This window comes from Tyto alba, unplaced genomic scaffold, assembly GCF_018691265.1.
Source record: "Tyto alba isolate M040663 unplaced genomic scaffold, T.alba_DEE_v4.0 Super-Scaffold_7, whole genome shotgun sequence".
Classification (NCBI taxonomy): domain Eukaryota; kingdom Metazoa; phylum Chordata; class Aves; order Strigiformes; family Tytonidae; genus Tyto; species Tyto alba.
The window spans coordinates 5,801,160-5,819,856 of NW_024881328.1; the positions used below are offsets into that span (position 1 = coordinate 5,801,160).

Consider the following 18,697-nt stretch of genomic DNA (forward strand, 5'->3'; position numbering starts at 1 on the left):
CTTCTGCAGTCGCAGGTTATGTTTTTTAAATGCTCTGCTGCTAGTTGTGATGGTTACAAAGAAGAGCCTGAAAAAGGTAGATGAAGGTAAGACACTACAAGAACATATCCCTGAGTTTTCAAAGTCTGAAATAGTGTTTGTGAAAAGCAGGAATGCAGCCTTCATCTGAAAGGCTTGTTAAATCCCAGGCCCTGGGGTAACAGCAGGCAGAGAATTGAATTCAGTAAAGAAACAGTGAATTTCAAATCGATATAAAAATATATAACACTGTTGTTACTGTAACTGAATGTTGTTCTTTTTAAATAGGTGCTTATTACTAGGTTTACCAAAAAAAAAAAAAAAAGATTATTATAATTTGTGCAAGCATTTCTTTCAGCATTGCAAAAGAAAAAAAAAAAAAAAAAAGAAGTAATGAGGGGGAGTCAATGCTGATAGTAGGAAAAGCCTTGGGATGTGCTTTGTATTGCAGCACATTGTAACACACCGTCAGGGACGCGCTCTCTTTCCAAGGATGCTGCGTGTGCTTCCCAGAGAGACAAAACCTCCTTTCACAGGCAGCAGGTCCTCTGCTGATAGCAGGGACACAGGATGGAGGGGACTGCTGCGAGGTGGAGAAAGGCAGGGGGGTGTTCCCGCAGCCCAGCTGGGAGGTAAAAGAGATAAACCACTTGTACCGTTTCTCCTAAGGGAAAAACTCAACACTGGTGAGCGGTTATGTGAAAAGTCCTTAATGCTCTTCCGAAGCCTGTGATTAATCTTGCGAGATGTCTGGGGGCACCAGAAAGGAGCCCTGCTTGGAGAACAGGCTCCTGAAGTTGCAAAAATTCTTTCAGCTTTCTCATTGTCATTTTAAAAGGTAAAAGCTGAGGGGGTCTTACTGGTACGTTTGGTTGGTTGTTTTGTTTTGTTTTTTTTAGTTTTTAATACATTCAGAAGTTGTCTTGAAAATATAAATGGGATAAAAAGCATAGTCCATTTACCTTTGTGCACTGCCTGGGTACTCCTTGTCCACTATATCCATCTTTTGTTGCTTGATAGGAAGCGATGTAAACTCTCGTAGTCACTGGCTTAAAAGCCCCACTTTTGGGAATCATGTGAAAAGTATTTCTTCTAAAATGAAAAAAGCAAACAAAATGCTTTTTTTAACCATCAAGGCTATAGATAAGAGCATGGAAATATATGAAAGTAACCAGCTTATTGGTGCTGAAGGTGTCTACTTTGGATGGATTATAAAATCCATCTTCAAATATTTCAAGGCACATTTTATAACAGACATTTGACTGTTGAAATAATAGTAAAAGTAAAAATAATGGAATAATTTATTTTTTTTTAATCAGGTTCTCTCTTCAATCTATAACAATATTCCAGTTAATGACTTGACCTATTATATGGTTCTGTTATATGCTAATAAACTTAATATAGTCCCATTTCAAAAGTGCTTTCCAAGATTATTGTATCAATTATTCTTATTAAAGTCTTCTGATGATGACCCTGTGGTGTGGTTTGCGCAAATTCAAGGTGTATTGTTATTATGACTCCCTAACCCTTTAAAACATGGCTAGTGTAGATGCTACGTTTTGAACGCTATTACACCAACATGTTGCTTTTGTATATTAGCAAACCCTTTTACAATAACACTGTCAAAGGAAAGTAATGCCACGGGTAGCTGTACATTGAGCAAATTAATGGATCTGAAAGAAATTGCAATGTGGTAAATAATCTTCTGTCTACTATAATTAAGGATGTAGTTGAGAAGAGGAAGATTACTTATCTGCTAGCATGAAAGGAAAAGACCGTGAATGAAAATAAATTATGTGCAGCCCTCTCCAGCAAAGAGGACTGCCCCTTGGCGCTCACGCCAGGAGATTTATGCATTCCTGCAGATGTTCCTGCATCTGCCCCCTCTCCGGCATGGAGCAGGCAGCTGCTCCGGCAGCCGCTCCTGCCAGGGGTGAGTCCCGCTGGGCTGGCAGGAGGATGGAGGGGGAACCTGCAACCCGACGGCTGCCACTGCTCCTCTTCCCTGTATGGCAGGAAAAGGCAAGGCCAACATCATCGTGGCACCAGCCTCCTCATGCTGCACCAGTGACCTACCACCTCATTACACGACATTAGCAAATTATTCTCCATTCAGATGTTGCAAGTACTGACATGATATTTCTTTGGCTGACGTGACCTCATGTATGCCTATGTATATATCATGTCATATTGAACCAGGGTAACTAAAAGCTTCTGAAAACTGGGAAATCTTTAAATGGTTCAATAGCAAGTACTGTTTAACTACAACATGAACTATCCTCCCACTCCCTGTCCTGCCTTTTAGAAGGGCTTATAGGATGTTTATTCCCCAGACCCCTGCTCACAGCACACATCAACAAAACCAGGAGGTAGGTGAAGAATAATTTCACCTGGAGATGATTTCACATGAGATTATTTGCAGGGAATATAGCACGATGTATTTTGGACAGTAGTGAATGACCCATCTACCTGTGTGCAAGCCAAAGAGAATGCATCCATACAGTGTCCAGACCAAACTCAAACAAACATTGCATCTCGTCTCCTCTTTATTTGTGGGTTTCCTCCCATCTGCAAAAATAATCTAGTGGAAGGTGTCCCTGCCCGTGGCAGGGGGGTTGGAACTAGATGATTTTTAAGGTCCCTTCCAACCCAAACCAGTCTATGATTCTATGATAATGTCCTGGCTACCTCCAATGAGAGACAGTGCTAGAGGGGGAAAAGCTAGGAGGAAAAATTTTTGCAACTGAAGACCTGAATTCCAGGAAATATAAAATTATTCATATTCATAGGGGTTCAGGGACCCTATGTAATGTTGCTAATTACTCTGGATGCATAAAGAAAATCAAAATTAAATTAGTATGTTTCAGGAGAAGTAATCTCACTGTGGACATCTGCATGGTCAGAAAAAAAACAGGAATTTTCTTCTCTCTATCACTTGCAAGAAAGACTCAAGAACACTTCAGAACGGACAACAAGGTTGCACGGAGAGTTTTTTTCTAACTCCAGTATGTGACTGGCTAATTCCATGAAGCGTGAGCATCTTATGAAGTTGTCACTATACACTTGAGAGTGGATGCTCTTACTATCTATACAAACCCTTATTCTTTAGAATCCTAACAGTGACTAACATTGAGTTCCAGGGGTTAATAATGTGAGAAGAAGGTGGGAAGAAGATGTATAATTTTATGTTTTCTTACATGTTTGAAAGGAGAGAACTTTCAGTTTTATTGAATGTTTTATCCCTCTTACATTAAGAAAGTTTATATGATCTCAGAGTTTACCTCCAGGTAAGTAATATACAATACTTAGTATTTTATTTACTGCTTCCTTTTTTATCATTTCTACAAAAGTTAAACCATCTAATTATTTTTATCTATCCACCTATAAAACAAAAATTATCTAAAGGTTTCTCTTTTTTACAGTTTGCGTCTTTGCTCAGTATATCCCTTCGTTAGTGCCACACATTCTATGAAATAACCAAAATCGAAGACATAATTACAGGTGAGGTCATACCATTGAGATGATTTGTTGGTACTGTAACCTCTGCAATAGTAAAAAATGCAAAAGAAAAATATCCTAGTATTTTGTTTGCCTTTCATTTTACCATTGTGTCCAGATATAGTATTATACATTCCACTACACAACTCAAAAATCCTGAGAGAATGGATTAAAAGAGATATGTTTACTTTTAGCAGCAACTGTAAAGTTTTTAAGAGGTATATTCTGGTTAAAAGGTGCAGACTTAGTGTTTTTTTCTGGTCTTTTGCAATCATAGCATCACCTAAGCTGATAAGCATCCTGACTCTCACAGACCTTAGAAGTAGAAATACTGGCTCATAATCATTCTGAAAGCTCCTGGAGCAATCCAGAGGCCAAACTATATTACTCTGCATTGGTACAATACTGCTTCACAGGAGAACTTGAAGTAATGTAGTAATTTGAATGGATGGGAGTTCAGATGGAGGCTTTTTTTACCCAGAAAATCCAGGTGTGTAAACTGTTAAGTTGTGAATCTGTGAGTCAGTCTGGGGAACAAACATCCTCTTTAATTGCAAAGGATTCCAGCTCAGTTTTCTCAGCATTGCCTTTTCCTTTTCTCCAGATGTCCTGCAGCATGGCCCCTCATCACTGCTTTCTGGAAGAGCAGTGCAACACTAAGAAAATCGAGTTACAAATCCTTTTTCTACCTCCAACTTCTCACATTAGGTTGGCCAAGTTGGTCAAAATTTGGTTCTTGATTCTTATTTAAGGCTGTGACAATATGTTTTTCTGCAAAGCACAGGCTGCATGAGAACCCATAGGCTATACATATATATGTGTGCATATATATATACACATACTATATATATATATATACACACACATGTATATATATGTATATATACACGTGTGTGTGTGTGTGTGTGTGTATATACACATGTATGTATATACAGAAGTAGTGTCACATCCTCTGGTCATGCAGAAGCTACACAAATAGCCCAGAAAGTCTCCCAGGAAGGTGAGTTTTTATTTTAGTGGAAGAATCAAACTAGAGTTTTTTGCTGTTATTTTTCTTCTCAGCCTAATTTCTAATTTTGTTTACTTTCTTGATATGACCACTGACATCTGAGGAGAAGAGATTGCTGACTGCAAATATATCACCCTTTGGCAGAATCATCCCAGTAATTTGTGCTGACCGCATGAATATCTAGGTAGTTAATACAGCAAGGGAAGGTTTGACTTTTTCAAAGGGGTGGAAAAAAATCTCTCTCTACATAGTGTTGAGTGAAAATACAGGACCTCCTTGAACAATTCAGTTAGGAAGAAAGTTTGAGTTCAAGTAAAAAAATCCTTATTTTCTGTTACTCCAGTGTAGATTTGAATTTACTTTATTGAAGTGAATTAATTTTTGTGTTACCTTCAGGTAAATGCTCAGAATTTAGCTACACTGCATCAGTATGCATTTTTCCCTATTAAAAAAGGTAGAATATTGTAACTTATGTTTTAATGGTGAAGAAGGAGGCATTAGAGCCATATCTGAAGTGGAAGTTTTAGCTCCTGTGTCACACAATTGCCAGGGAAATGTCACATATGAGCACAGGACTGCAGCCTGCCTACCTCGGGCAGTAATTACTTTCCTGGCTTGCAGTAGTTTTCTTACGGTGTATTTAATTTAAAAGTAGGTCTTTTCCATATAAATTTGTAAATATATATATTTATGTATATTACATATACATATACATACATATATGCAGGTGTATATGTTCTGGCAATGAGAAAAAGCAGTGTAGGAAGTATGCAGCATGCAGCATAAGTGGCATCCTTCTAGTAAGGCCAAAAATGAGACCAAAGACAAGTCTAAGCACACTGAAAAAAGAAAAAAAAAAAAACAGCCCCTCAAATCATGAGACTTTCAGTGTGTGAATTAGTTAGTCTAAAGACAACCCAATTATTGTCTCTTCAGTGTTGATTCTAATTCCTTCTGGATATTTTTATTCATTTCCTTGAGCTTCCCTCGGGCTGATTTCTGAGTTTTTAAGCTAATTTTTAGGTTTGGGGATGTTTGTTTTGGAAACTTCAGAATACTTGTAGTTTTCATGTAGCTGATATTATGGCTTAATGGACTAAGCCCACAGCTCTCTATTTCACACTAAATTAATGAAAAATATAAATCTATTAATGACTTATTTGATAATAACTCCAAAATTATGTGAATTATATTTTGGAGTAAAAATAGGCTGCTAAAATCAAAACTAAGGAAGCAATCTCTGTGTATTCACAATGGCTCTTAAATCAAATGATTGTTTTGTGTTTGGGCTTTTATTACTGTTGTTAACATTTTCAAATAAATAGTATGTAAAATAACCCAGTATTCCATTTCATATTTGGTGAGTTTTATAGAAGATCACTGGTTATTGGAAATAAATTTGATGTAATTCCAAATGTCCATTGCAGTATGAATGCAAAGTTATTAGCCTATCTAGTGAGATTATTTGTATTTGGAGTTTCTTCTAAAATTACTGCAAACAGAAATGAGTGGTAAAAGAAAACATCCTGAAATCTCTGCTTAATAGACAGGAAAACAAGAGGAAGGTAGAGAGAGAGAAGGATGGAGCTGATGGTAGATTAAAAACACTATTGCCCTAACAGTCAACTGAAAAAGTCCAAAGAATCATAAAGCCTTTATAGAGAGAGATTTAAAGAGAAAGGGAATAAAAATGATCATTCTAAAACTGCTAGAATATTCACTTGTGGCTCTGTTACTCCAGCAAGACACCCACATCTTCCCTTCATGCCAAATAGAGTAGCACACATGCATCAGCAGACTGACAAGACAAACTAACAACATTTTATGTAGGGAGTTATATTAGACATCAGTCAGTAAAGTCTTTTATAATTCTATAAAACTACAGTTGTGGTCTTTCAAAATCATCATTACTGAACCCATTTTCTTCATTTGCACATACTCATCCTGTCCAGAAAACTACTAAAAATCTGTGCCATGATTGTGGGTCCCTTTTTCTTACTTCTAAATTTAACATTGTTTTATCAATAGAATCCTACAGTTTTGGTCCTGTCCTGAAATTCAGACGTACATTAACTTAATGATACTATTAAAGGATGACATCTATAATGTGTCACCATAGTAGAAAGACCTTGCATAAATTTAAAGTATTTCAATAAAATTGAAGCCATGCTAATGAAGCAGTAATTTGCTAACATTTTCAGGTTTTCTTAATGAGCAGAAGACGAAGGTGTAACTTGAATCATGATTGCATATTACTATTGCAATATTATTCCGTCTTATTCCTTTAAACGAATTTGAGCTACATGAGTCAAGATGAGATTGCATCAGAAACAGGACGGAAGGAGTGGCAGCAGGTATTTTTCTGCAGCATAATCACTTACAATATATTCTTGCTGATAACTTTAGGGTGGGTTCTTTTTGTACCGATGCACACAGTTTAAGCTCTCACCTTGAAGTTAATTTTATTCTGTAGTAGGCAGAGCAGCCATTATGTAGGAGCAGAATGAATTTCAGAGAAACCAGTTTCACATGCAAACACACGGGACTTGTGAGTATTCTTAAATGCTGCTACGATGCAAAGGCCTGTCTTCCTGAGATGGTGAGGGAGGATGGCTCAACAGGAGGACACTCCTCTGCGACCTGTGGAAATACAAATACATCTTGCTAAACAGCCGCAAGTCACTAAAGTCTAGAAATAAAAATGGTGAGAAATAGCAGGACCCAAAGCTCTAGTTGTTAGGAACTTGGACTAAAAGTTGAATGCCTCTGAAGTATGAACCAAAAATCCTGATGCACTGAGCAGGGATACGCTCTGGATTGCAACAAGAAATACTGATGCCAGAGGTAAGCCTAAAATCTCCTGGCTGTCCTGAGCTCTGTTGCCTGAGCCAAAGCTGAGAGTACAGTTCCTGTGTTGCCTGGAAGGAAGCGCAGAGGCATCTTGTAAAGGCAGCTGCCCATCCCTAGGCAGGCAGGGCTTTCTCCTTTTAAAACCCAGATGAATGATGAGGTACTACTGACCCATACACAATGTCAGAGTTTCTGAACAAAAGACCCATTTCTAGACCCACCCTAAGGAGATGTGAACTCCCCTTCCCCTGTGCCAGGGGGTGCCTGGCCAGAGGGACACCCTTCAGGTCTCCTATTTCAACTTGTCAGGGGACCAGAAGTGCGGAGGGACATGATTTTCCGAGTTTAACATTTAGGGCTCTCAGACGGTATAAAGGAGCACTGGTTCCTTGTCTTGCTCCCATCCATCTTATTCTTCATACTATAAACAGTTATCAGGTATACATGGAAACAACTCCGATTAACAGACCGTTATCAGGCCTAACAGGGAAGAACACAACCATGAGAGAGAAACCCACAAAAATGAAAGACAGCATTTTGACTTGTCTAAGAGGCTTGTTTTCTTCACGAATACTTGGGTACTGTAAGGTAAGTCTATTACTTCTGCACGAACGGGATAATTGATACCTGAGCACATTCTGCAGCACAGAATAAACTGGATAAAATTGTGAGGAATTCAGATTTTAACCAATTTTTTTTTTCTCCCCTCCTCTCTCTCAATATTTTTTTTTTTTTTGTGAAGGCAGGGAGTGTTTAAGAGAGGATAGAGACAGGACTGTGGTGACTCTAATTTTTCACCTGGAATTTCTCAGGTGAGAGAGAGGTGCTGGGAATTAATCAGAACTCCTGGGCCAAGGTTGCCATTTTTCTTCAAGTAAAGCTGCTTTTGCCAATATGTTCCTAATTCATGATATTTACCTTGGCCAAACACTAGTTTTAGATCTAGTAATTCTTGACTCATCAGGTCCAAAGAGGCCTACCAAACCAGTTTTGACATATATACAGATGCACTCCAATACTGGGGAGTGGTTTAAAGCTTTATTTGCAGGATTGAAGCCTTGACCATAGAAGCTGTGAATGGGATGTTCTTGGCACTTCTGATAGGCAAAGGGGAAACCAGTATTTATGTATAGGTGCTTCCTGACTGTGTTCCTCACCCATAGCCTTTACATAGTTTATTGCTTTTACTGGTATGGGAGTGGAGCAATACTATGCTGGGCTGCTGCCAAGATGAGGATGCTATTAAAACTGCATTTTAAGGTTTACATTTTGAGTGCTCTTTTATGCAACTTTAGATTTTGGCTGAAATGTTGTAATGCTGGAGAAATGTCTAAAAATAATACTTTGTAATTGCAACGTATAAATCTTACATAACACTGCCTTTCAGCTGAGACAGCTACATTTGCAATGGGAAACTGAAGCCCTTGGTGCTTCTGGCTACAGCAGAGATTCAAATGGCGAAGAAAAAAAAGGAAAAGTCTTGTTCCTTCCTGTAGAGAGTTTTCTTACTGTCAGTATTTGTATCTATTACTAGTGGTATCACAAGACCTGAACAAGATGCGAACCACGGCACAAATGCGAAGTACAAGAATTTACACAAGGTCGTAGCAGACAGGACTGAGTGAGATGGCAGCAAATCTGTTAGGGCTGCAATCTGTTTTCTCTAGGCTTGAGTAAGGGTTGATCTAAGTGAGTAACAGGGACAGGCTGGGGCAGAAATAGGAAAGTATGAAAATAGGTGCTAATGTGAAGAGGCTGAAAGAATCTGGCAGGATCCTGCCATAGTAGGATAGGATCAACAGAAATATTGCATGTCTGGGTTATAAGCAATCAGTGCAAAGCATTTAGCAAGCAACAGGCTCAAATTTGGGACTCAGAATTTTCTTTTTCTCATCTTTCTGTTCATACTTCATATTAATCTCTCTGAAATTTAAAATATGGTTGAAGGTAATTACAAGTTAACTAATAATCATTAGACCCCAACAAAGTAAGTTTTGTCTCTAAGAAACACAAAAATAAACCAATTATATCTCTGAGTATAAAATAAATTTCAAAACAGAGCTATTATTTAAGTGTCTTTAGTCTTTAGGCAGAAACAACTCTTTTCCTGTTTAATTTGGATGAGGTATGAGATCAATATTTACTGTTCTGGATCCACTTTTTTGCATCTTTCATTTTTTAGTTTGGTAAATAAAAAGCATATAGTTGCCATAGCTATGGCTATATCTTTGTAATTTAAGGATCAGAACATGAAAATTCTATCTTGAAATTATTGCACATTTTAATCTTCTCATCTAAGGCCTTCAGCATATGATTGTACAGGTGTGTACTGACTTCTTAACAAGGTCCAAAATGCAAATCCCTCTCACTAAACTGTTTTTCATTCAGCAAAGAAGTAAAACTAATAATTAAACCAATTTTTTTCTTACCATCATTAGGTGGGAGAGGAGATCTGGGCAAGAATTAGACACCTGCATATTACATTGTAAGATATTTTCATATTCCCCTGTTGAGCATGTTATGAATAATGGCTTTTGATAAATTTCTCCAGCCTTATTCAAGGAAAAATTGTTGTCTTCATCAGTGGAAGCAAAAAAAAATATCTTTTTCTCTTTTTCTTTTTGCCCAGATCTCATATTTCTATGCTTGCTATAGAAAGCTATTACTGGAACTCATATCTAATAAGTTTCCTTTTCCATCACCAAATAACTCCCTAATATCCAGTATTCATAGGTGTTTGTTTTAGATATTGTTCTCCATGATCACTTTTTTTTCTTTTTTTTTAACCTGTAAAAGGGTCAAGGTTTTCTTTTTTCTCCTCTCCTCTCTTCTAACTTCAGAATTTCTGTAATTAATGTAATTCCTCCATTGTCAAGTGACAGCCACCAATATATATAGCAAACCACACTTACTTGTTTTGCTTTTGCTCTGTTGTGAAGACAGCATTTCAGATGAGTGCTGAATGTTCATGGTTCCTGCTGTAGCTGACAAGGACCAGCTTTGGTTTTCTGACATTTTCAGGTGGACTGATTTATGCAGGGTGGCAAGTCTTTGCATCTCTCCTCCATTGTGGCAGGGACGCCGTTAGCCTCTGCTGGGCCAGCGGGAGCCAGGATGGGAATGGGAAGTGGGGTGGGCAGGAAGACTTTAAAAAAAATTAAAAAAAGAGGTGTCAAAGCATAGAACTAGTGTTTTTTTCCATTTTCAGACAAAAGAGCCATGGCAGCAGCCTTGCTTCTGAAAAGCAGATGTAACGTGGGTGACAGGAAAAGGGTGAATTTAAAAGTCTTGAGAGTAGTTCTAGCAAAACATGCGGCACCCATTTGTACAGGTGACTGGTAAAGATGGAGTTTTGCCTAGGGCAGCAGAGCCCCTCCGGTCTGACCATGTGAGGGGATTATTCAGGAAAGCTGCTCTTCAGTCAGTGTCAGGTACGTGTAGCAGATAATGCATAACTTGACGATGCATCATTTATGCTATTGTCCTATGAGGGTTATGAATTCTAAAATGTAAAAAGCACGGTATGACACACATCTACTTTTTTCCACTCCCTTTAATGATATACAGGAGTAAAGATGTACTAAAAGCAGATACGCTAGCTCAACTATACCCCATCACAAGAGTTTTAGATATCAGACAAAAAAGATTCATACTTCTAATTATGCAGAGTGAAATGCAATAGTAAACTCAAAGACTTTTTTTTAATCTTAATGCTTAAATGTTAAGCTAGATATAAAAAGAATACATAAATACATCATAAATTGTTGATTACTTTGAAAGCTTATTTGAAATTTCTCCACTGTGTTGCTGACAGTGAGTGTCCTGAATTGGCCTAAGAGATGCAACTTAATGTGGAAAACACCTTGACAGCATGTATATTCACCTGACAGTGAGATGAGGGGTTGGGGTGGCGTTCAAAGTACTGAAGTGATTCTGTCCATATGAAAATAAAGCCATTACATAATCTGTTACAAGTTTGTGAGACTCCTAACACAGGAACAGTGAGGGAGAAAATAACTCAAAATTCAGCCATTAAATCTGGCCTGGACTTGAAGAATGCACACAAAAAAATATGACCTTGATTTTCCTGTGTTGAGTATTTCAGTGTAGCATAAAACTATGTTTAGCTAGTTCCCTACTCCCTGCCTTCTTTTCTACCAAACATTGCATTTGTACAGATGCATGCTCACACTTCACCATATGTACACTTATTCCACAGCATCTTTTTAAGGTGCCTGAAATTGGTATAGCAAGTGGTAAAGCATGGGTTTAACGGCCTGACTTTAGAATTATACCTACTCTTCATGTTCTGTGCATTCAACCTCTTTAAAAAGGGAGCTACTACCCTTAACCAGTCCTCTTCAGGTTGTCATCATGTCTTCTTCAATCTGTACTGGTCTTATTGCTCAGGTGCTGGCATTTATACGCTCCTGGCAAGCTCACAAATCTTCTTTCTACCACCCAGCAGGATGAGCAATGTCTTCGATGGCCGAGGGCAATGAGGGCGGTGTAGGCAGGCACGCAAGAGAGACAGCACGGTCCTTCTTTCTGCAGCCTGTGGATGGGTCAGGTGTTACTGAGAGTTAACACACCAGGGAGTGGGATGTGAAGCTGGCATCCGAATCTCTGTTTGCTTTACAACTCTCTGCTGTTTGATTAGAAAATCAGGGTTAGTCACTTCCCTTGGGAAACTCCACTCCTCTCCAAGGAAATTGCTGTGCTCTGGAAGTCTACATGAATATTGGTTTATGAAGTCCTTCTGGGGATATAGGTATTTGGTAAAGTGGAGCAGATTTTTGTGCATTGCACAGAAAATCCAGAGGAACATACTGTCACAGCCCTTTGCCACCACAGCTATTTTACAGATCCATGCAGGCACTCGAATCAGCTGCTCTTTGAAAAAGCTCGGACAAATGGAGAATTATTTCATCCAGCGATGCACGCTTTCCACTAGTTCCTCTCCTGGAGGAACTGGTGAACAAGTGAGGCAACCAAAGGCACTGCCTGACAATTTTAGCACAAAGCCAGCATCCAGTGGAAGAGCAGGGCCACACCCCATAGGTATTGATTGCCCCATCTGCATTCCCCCTTGAATGACCTTATTGCTGGCAGTCAGGCTCCATCTGCGCTACAGCCTTAGCGGCTTGTGTGTTTCCTGTCAGCGCTCTGCAAAATTAGGAAGGCAGTTTTACTTCTGTCTTGAATTGCCATAATTAAGACGCTTTTTGCATCTGATGCCTCTCTGCGTGCTGAACACAGATCATGTTTCCTGGATCATCCCCCTGCTTCTTCCCGTGCCATCCACCACCCACCTCTGTTTGCGCTGGCTGCCTTCTGCACTGCACAGGGAAGGGCAACATATGCTCCATTATCAGAAGCATCTCCCCTCCAAAATTTGGGATGGATGGGTGGCCAGCCACAGTATGACAGGCGACAGACAGAATGCAGCTCATGCGTAGGACCTAAGGGCAGGGAGAATAACACATGCCAAAACCTCCGAGGTCTGGGTGTGCTCCTGGTGGGTTTTGATGCCAGGCCAGACCTGCTGCCCCAGCTCCTTTGCTGCTCCGTGCGCTCACTCCCCCAGGGAAAAACGCGATGGGGCTGTGTCTTTAGGAAACTCAGATGAGCTCCTAAGCTGAGGGTTTCACCTTGTGCTTCCTGCCTCCTTGGAGAGCAGCATACGCTTCTTCCTGAGGTGGTAATGAAGAACACAGGTCCCAGGACGTGGGATCACGGTGCTGAATGCCAAGGCTGACATCCCACAGCCCTGGGAAGGAGGCCAGTGCGTCTCTTGAATCAGAATTTAAGGCTCTAGGCTGCCAGGAGTTTGTTAAATAGGTCTCATTCCCTACCTGCCGGACTAGATCTTGCACTTTGAACGTATCACTCAAGCTGCTGACAAATGGGTTCAGCGAGCTGAACCTGCAGGATCAAATTCTGCCTGGTATGTAAAGTCTGAGCTCATGAAGCAGGCTGGGCTTTAAAGGAAGGAAATCTCATATTTATTCATGATTTAATTAAGAGACAGCAGGCTTTTTGGCCTGTTTTGAATATATATGAAAACAAATATATAGATAAAGCTATCGTTCCTCATATCAGACCTATGGTTCTGAACAAAACGTAGCAGTTCCAGATATTCTGGATAGAATGATTTAATCCATCACTGGGGTCAGATCCTTCTCTTCCTGTACAGGGATTTAGAGCATGGCACTACAGGTTTGAATCCTGAACACCAAACAAAAGACACATGAAAAGCAAAAATCCCTCACTGAATTTCGTTCAAGCCTTGTTTGAACACAACCCTCCCTGTGCTCTGGGTTTTATTCATTAAAATAAAGCACACAAAATAACTCTCACCTACTGTTATTAATCATAAGGATTTGCTCAGGAAAACAAATATACTTGGGCTTTCAGAACAAATCAATTCAGAGAAAGGGAATATTTTGGCTGCCATGGCAGCCCAGAAGAGGGTAAAAACAAACATCTTCACTGCTGTTAGTTTGCAGCTGACTCCAAGATGGACCGCTGGTGAGATGTGATGCTATTTTTAAACAGCAATTGTTTAATCACTTCTGTTCCCCTGGGCTGAGACTAAAAATGATGCCTCCTGAGCACTTTGTCTACAAGCAGGTAGAAATAATTTGATCACATTCTTTATGGCTGCAGAGGAGATGGAGCTGTATGAAGTATCGGCAACACGTTTCACAAAGAATCTAAATATTGAATAGAAGTGACAGTTTGTTGATCATGGCATCTAAGTGGTGTAATGTCACAAAGTGATCTGCTATGAAACACATCATCATCTCCAACAGAAAAGGGAATAGCTTGCTTAAAACTGTATATTCTTTTCTGGCTTTCTTTTTTTGCTGCAGAATTAGCTCTTGGGGCTCATGTACCCACTTTGCATGAAAGGCATAAATTATTCTGAAGAACATATGTAATTGTATGTAAGCATTTCAAGTGTGGGTATTTCTGAAATTGTTTATTGGACTTGCTGTTGGTTAGTATAGTCGACAGCTCTATTGCAAACTTCTACCAAGGAAAGCAGATTTGAATACAGATGCACTTGCCAGGAAGACAGTGTGACAGTGTCTCATCAAGGTCTGAACTGTAGCCTCCTCACAATCCTTTACAAAGAAAGAGTGACCATACTCCTATACCTAGATTTTTTCAGCATACCTGCATCTTACTTGTTATACAGAAACAACTCCTATTATTAATGTTCGAAGCAGTGGGTCTAGCAGAAAAGCATTCATTTCAGCAAACTGGAGATATTTCCTCTGTCAAACTGTGATGTAACTCTGTAAATCAGCAGCATTATGCAAGCGAAAAACTTGACCTAATAGATAGAGCAAACACTTAAACCTCCAGTACGCAGAGTAATAGCCCAGCTTCACAGATGTCAATGGGAATTTTACTATTGACTACCATAGGGCCAGGATCTCACCCATATCTGCATAGATGATTAATAGCTCCCCTGCCTTTCAATATCCTCTCTGGCTAACAATAAATTATCTCTGCCAGTGATTACTTTTAAGATGTAGCTCATAAAAATGCTTGTGAAAAGCAAATAGTTTTGCCTTTGGGACAGACTATATTAAAGTAAGTGTTGGATATTTTTGAAATCTTCCCCACATGGATTGCCATAGGGCACTACAAGATCTTCCTGCCTTCATTTCAAATAATCCCAGACGCTTGCCCTGCTATAGTGTTATCTTTGTAGATATTTTCAGAAAAAAAAAGGAATAAGCTTTCTATCAAAGTGCATTTGAGTGTTTGTTAAATGGTTTTGCTTCCTTCCTTGTTTATGGGTTTGAAGAGATACTTTTGTTTACTTTGAGAAAAGATATAAATACAGTCCCTGGCATCTGTGGTTTTTTGTTTTGGTTTGGTTTGGGTTTTTTTTTTGCAGATACATGTACCCCTAAGAAATAGCACTCTGTACAAGTTGATGGGGGGAATCTATTATTGTAATTTTATTTTCATTGTCTTAAAGTGTTGGTGAAGTGCCAGCTTCAGGATGTACATCGCTAGAAAGAAAAAGTCTTACTGATAATGAAGTAAATAAGTTCTGATTTTGAAAGTTGCAGGACCCTCTCATTCAACAGTCTTGCTGTGGGTCACTGGCTATTTAACACCTCTTTCAGTCAGATAAGTCATTCCCATTCCTGTCTCTCCTCCTCTTTTTTCTTGATCTGAATAAGCTTTTAAGATCAGCTGGAGAAAGCTTCCACCACAACCAGTATTCCCAACTGGACAAGCCTCCAGCAAGTTCCTCTTCTGTTCATTTCTTAGGTTACCCTTTATGATTTTTCTTGCTCCCTGTAATATTTACTCACTCTTCCTCAATCTCCTGCATTCCTGTTCAGAGGAAGAGCACTGACTGGGTTATGGGTTTACACAAGGCTTCTGCATGTATGAAGACAAAGTGTAAACCGCAATGTAAGTAATGTCTTCTTGGCTTGTATGCAATATTGCAGAAATATTCAGACTCCTTGGGGATTCCAGTAGTGACTTCCACTTTCTCCACTAAGAAAATAATAATTTACTGCTACCCTTTGTTTCTCATCTGTTAGTTATTTATCCATAAAAGAACCTCCTCTATCATCCTGCTTCAATTTTCTTTTAAGACTTCGACAAGAATCCTTGAAAGCCCTTTGAAAATGAACATGTGGATGCTGAACTGTGTCCCTCTTGTATGGAGAAGAGCAGCTGAGCCCCATTTTTCCACATGTGGGGAGAAGAGCTGCCATGTTGTCATTAAGCGAAAAGAGCTGGAGAACCGCAGGTCCATAGTCATGTCCTCGTGATTAGACCTGAAAGTGAAGTCTCAGTATCTCGGGTCAGGTCCCTTACAGCCAGACACACATGTTTTGATATCGCCTGACCTCTTTTGCTGCTGCTCCAGTATTGAACAAAAGTTCTGAAGGCCCCGAAGTTATTTTGCACATGTATCTGGCATTGGATATTAACTAATATTGAGTGTCCTTTTATTTCTGTATGAGCGCACAGCCTGCTGCTGCTTTCTCTTTAGAGGGGCATGTAGCACACAGCCATGAAAGAGCTTCTCAGGCTATTGAAGTGAGTACCCAGATGATCCAGGATCACTGGAACAAGGGATTGGTTCATCATAAAGGCCTTTCGTCTCCCTACTCTTCTCCTTTTCCTCCACTACCACTGCCCGTACCCTCATCCCAGGTAAAGAACATGGCAGAATTTGTACTGCCCAGAGGAGGAGGATACCCATCCTTCTGAGGAGGGAGGGAGGGAGAGGGCGATAGGAGCAAATCAGCATTTTGAATTAGAATCAAATTTTTCACGAGGAATCAGCCCCAAGCAGTGATTACAAAACTATGACCAGTGAAGACCTACCTAGCAACTTGCTTAAGGAAACTTCTTCCAGATCTATTCCCTGTACACTGCAGAGCTCGGGAAGAGAAACAGGCTCCTGAGTGTGCCACTAGATCAGCCACATCCAAGTGAGCAAAAGTCCTCCCTGCAAGGGAAGGCTAACAGTAGATGAGCTGAACTTCAAACCGAGGAGAGTCAAAGTCATTCTATGGGAAGAACCTCTGCAGTTTTAGGACAGGGATTAAATTTCATGTACAGAGCCATGCTGTTCTCATTTGTGCACTTGCACAGATAGCAGATCTGCCTGCTTCTGCTATAAGGAAGAAGAGTTATATAAAGATGAATGTGATCTTTGTTTAGAAGTTGAATTTGAATTTTCAATGCCTTGTTGTTTCGCTCAGCATCATTCACTGTATTTTCTCATTCCCAGCTCTCCTTCTCCTCCATGTAGCAATTTCTGAGTTTCATTGTTATTCCATCTACTGACATGAAAGAGTAAATGCTGTGATTCCCTAACAGCATTAGCTGAATAAGCCTGGGGGAATTAACCCCTCGGAGGGTTTCTGTTCCATTGTGAAGCACGTTGTAACATGTTTTGCAATGACTGCACCTCCTGAACTTTTTTTTTTTTTTTTTAAATATCACAGTTGATTTTTTTTCCCCATCACAGTTGATTTTTTTTTTCCCAATACTTTGATTTGCCCCTTCTGCCACCTCTCTTCTTCATGCTCCATTTATGTGTATTTATGCAGACATAAGATGCTCCAAAGGCACGTAGGTATTTGACAAGGAGGTATTTGACACCCCCAAGGTCATATGCGTGAAGTTTCATTAGCAACAATGTTTACTCTAACATCAATCAGCAGATAAAAGGACAATATATTTTAATGTCCTGCCGAAGATAAGCAGAAGGCAGTTATAAAAAGATTGAATATTAACATAATTTTTAATTTCCTAATTTTTAAGTATTCAACATAATTAACGTTTTTTTGTCTGATAGAATATATGAATTTATGTCACTTTTCTTATTTGAGAACTATATCATTGAAAGTTATAATTTACTTTTGCAGTATCTATTCCTATAAACCTTCAATTCTTTTTTAATTCTGTTGGAAAAGTAACTATTCTGCTTTTTAAAATATATCTATGAAGGAAGACAATTTATCAATTTAAATGGCTACATTTAAAGAAGCAAAAGTTATTTTAAATAAGCTCTCAAAAAAGAAAACATAATGTAAATAGTGACTGGCATTAGAGTTATGTCAACCACCGCGATTTTCCTTTGAGAGCTATATCTTGATTAGGGGGTGGAACGGTTTGGTTTTAAAGTTTTAGGCTCCTTTTTCCCCAAATTGAAAGATTTTTGCTTTTATGCCCAGTTTAAAACAATTATTTGAGCAATAGCCTATGGGGGGCACTCAAGTACTGCAAACAGATCCTGCTCCTCCCGAACGAGTCCGCTTGTGCTGCGATGGAACGGGGCAGACCCTGGGGCACATTTTCACATTACCTTTTATATAGAGAACAAAAGTGAGTAAAATAAACGAAAACATTTTTTTTGTCGCAGCCTTACTATTCCCCGATGAAAGACAAAGTGATATTAAAAGGTGCGTTTAAATGACACTCAGAGCCTGATTATGCTAAAAGCCTAAAAACATCATGTAGACTGTGGAGCTTGTCTGCATTTTTTTTTAAATTCTAAACAAGGTACCTTGTACATTATGTTTTGATGGTAGATACAATTATGATTCGCCTACTGAGTTTGGGGATGGTTTTAAACTTTAATGACAGTCACACGCTCTGTTCTTGATTTTATGGGGTGTAACAATTATTTATTCAAATTATTTTTGAATTTTTTTTTTTTTTTTACTGAAAAGGAAAATTTTGCCCACTGTTGTAGTCGTGGCTGATTGCCACAGCAGTCATTTGGACTGCTACCGTAAAGCCTTTATCTGATGGCAAAAACCT

The 18,697-nt window shown here is 39.2% G+C and overlaps 1 long non-coding RNA gene across 1 annotated transcript in view; it reads right to left on the minus strand.

Annotated features, from left to right (window-relative positions):
* LOC116962746 overlaps window positions 1-18,697 on the minus strand; it is a 79,306-nt gene that overhangs the window by 54,526 nt on the left and 6,083 nt on the right. The window contains exons 3-5 of the long non-coding RNA XR_004407777.2: window positions 10,288-10,520; window positions 6,975-7,165; window positions 981-1,110 (exon numbers count right to left, since the gene is read on the minus strand). This is a non-coding gene — a long non-coding RNA (uncharacterized LOC116962746). The remainder of the gene's footprint in view (window positions 1-980; window positions 1,111-6,974; window positions 7,166-10,287; window positions 10,521-18,697) is intronic.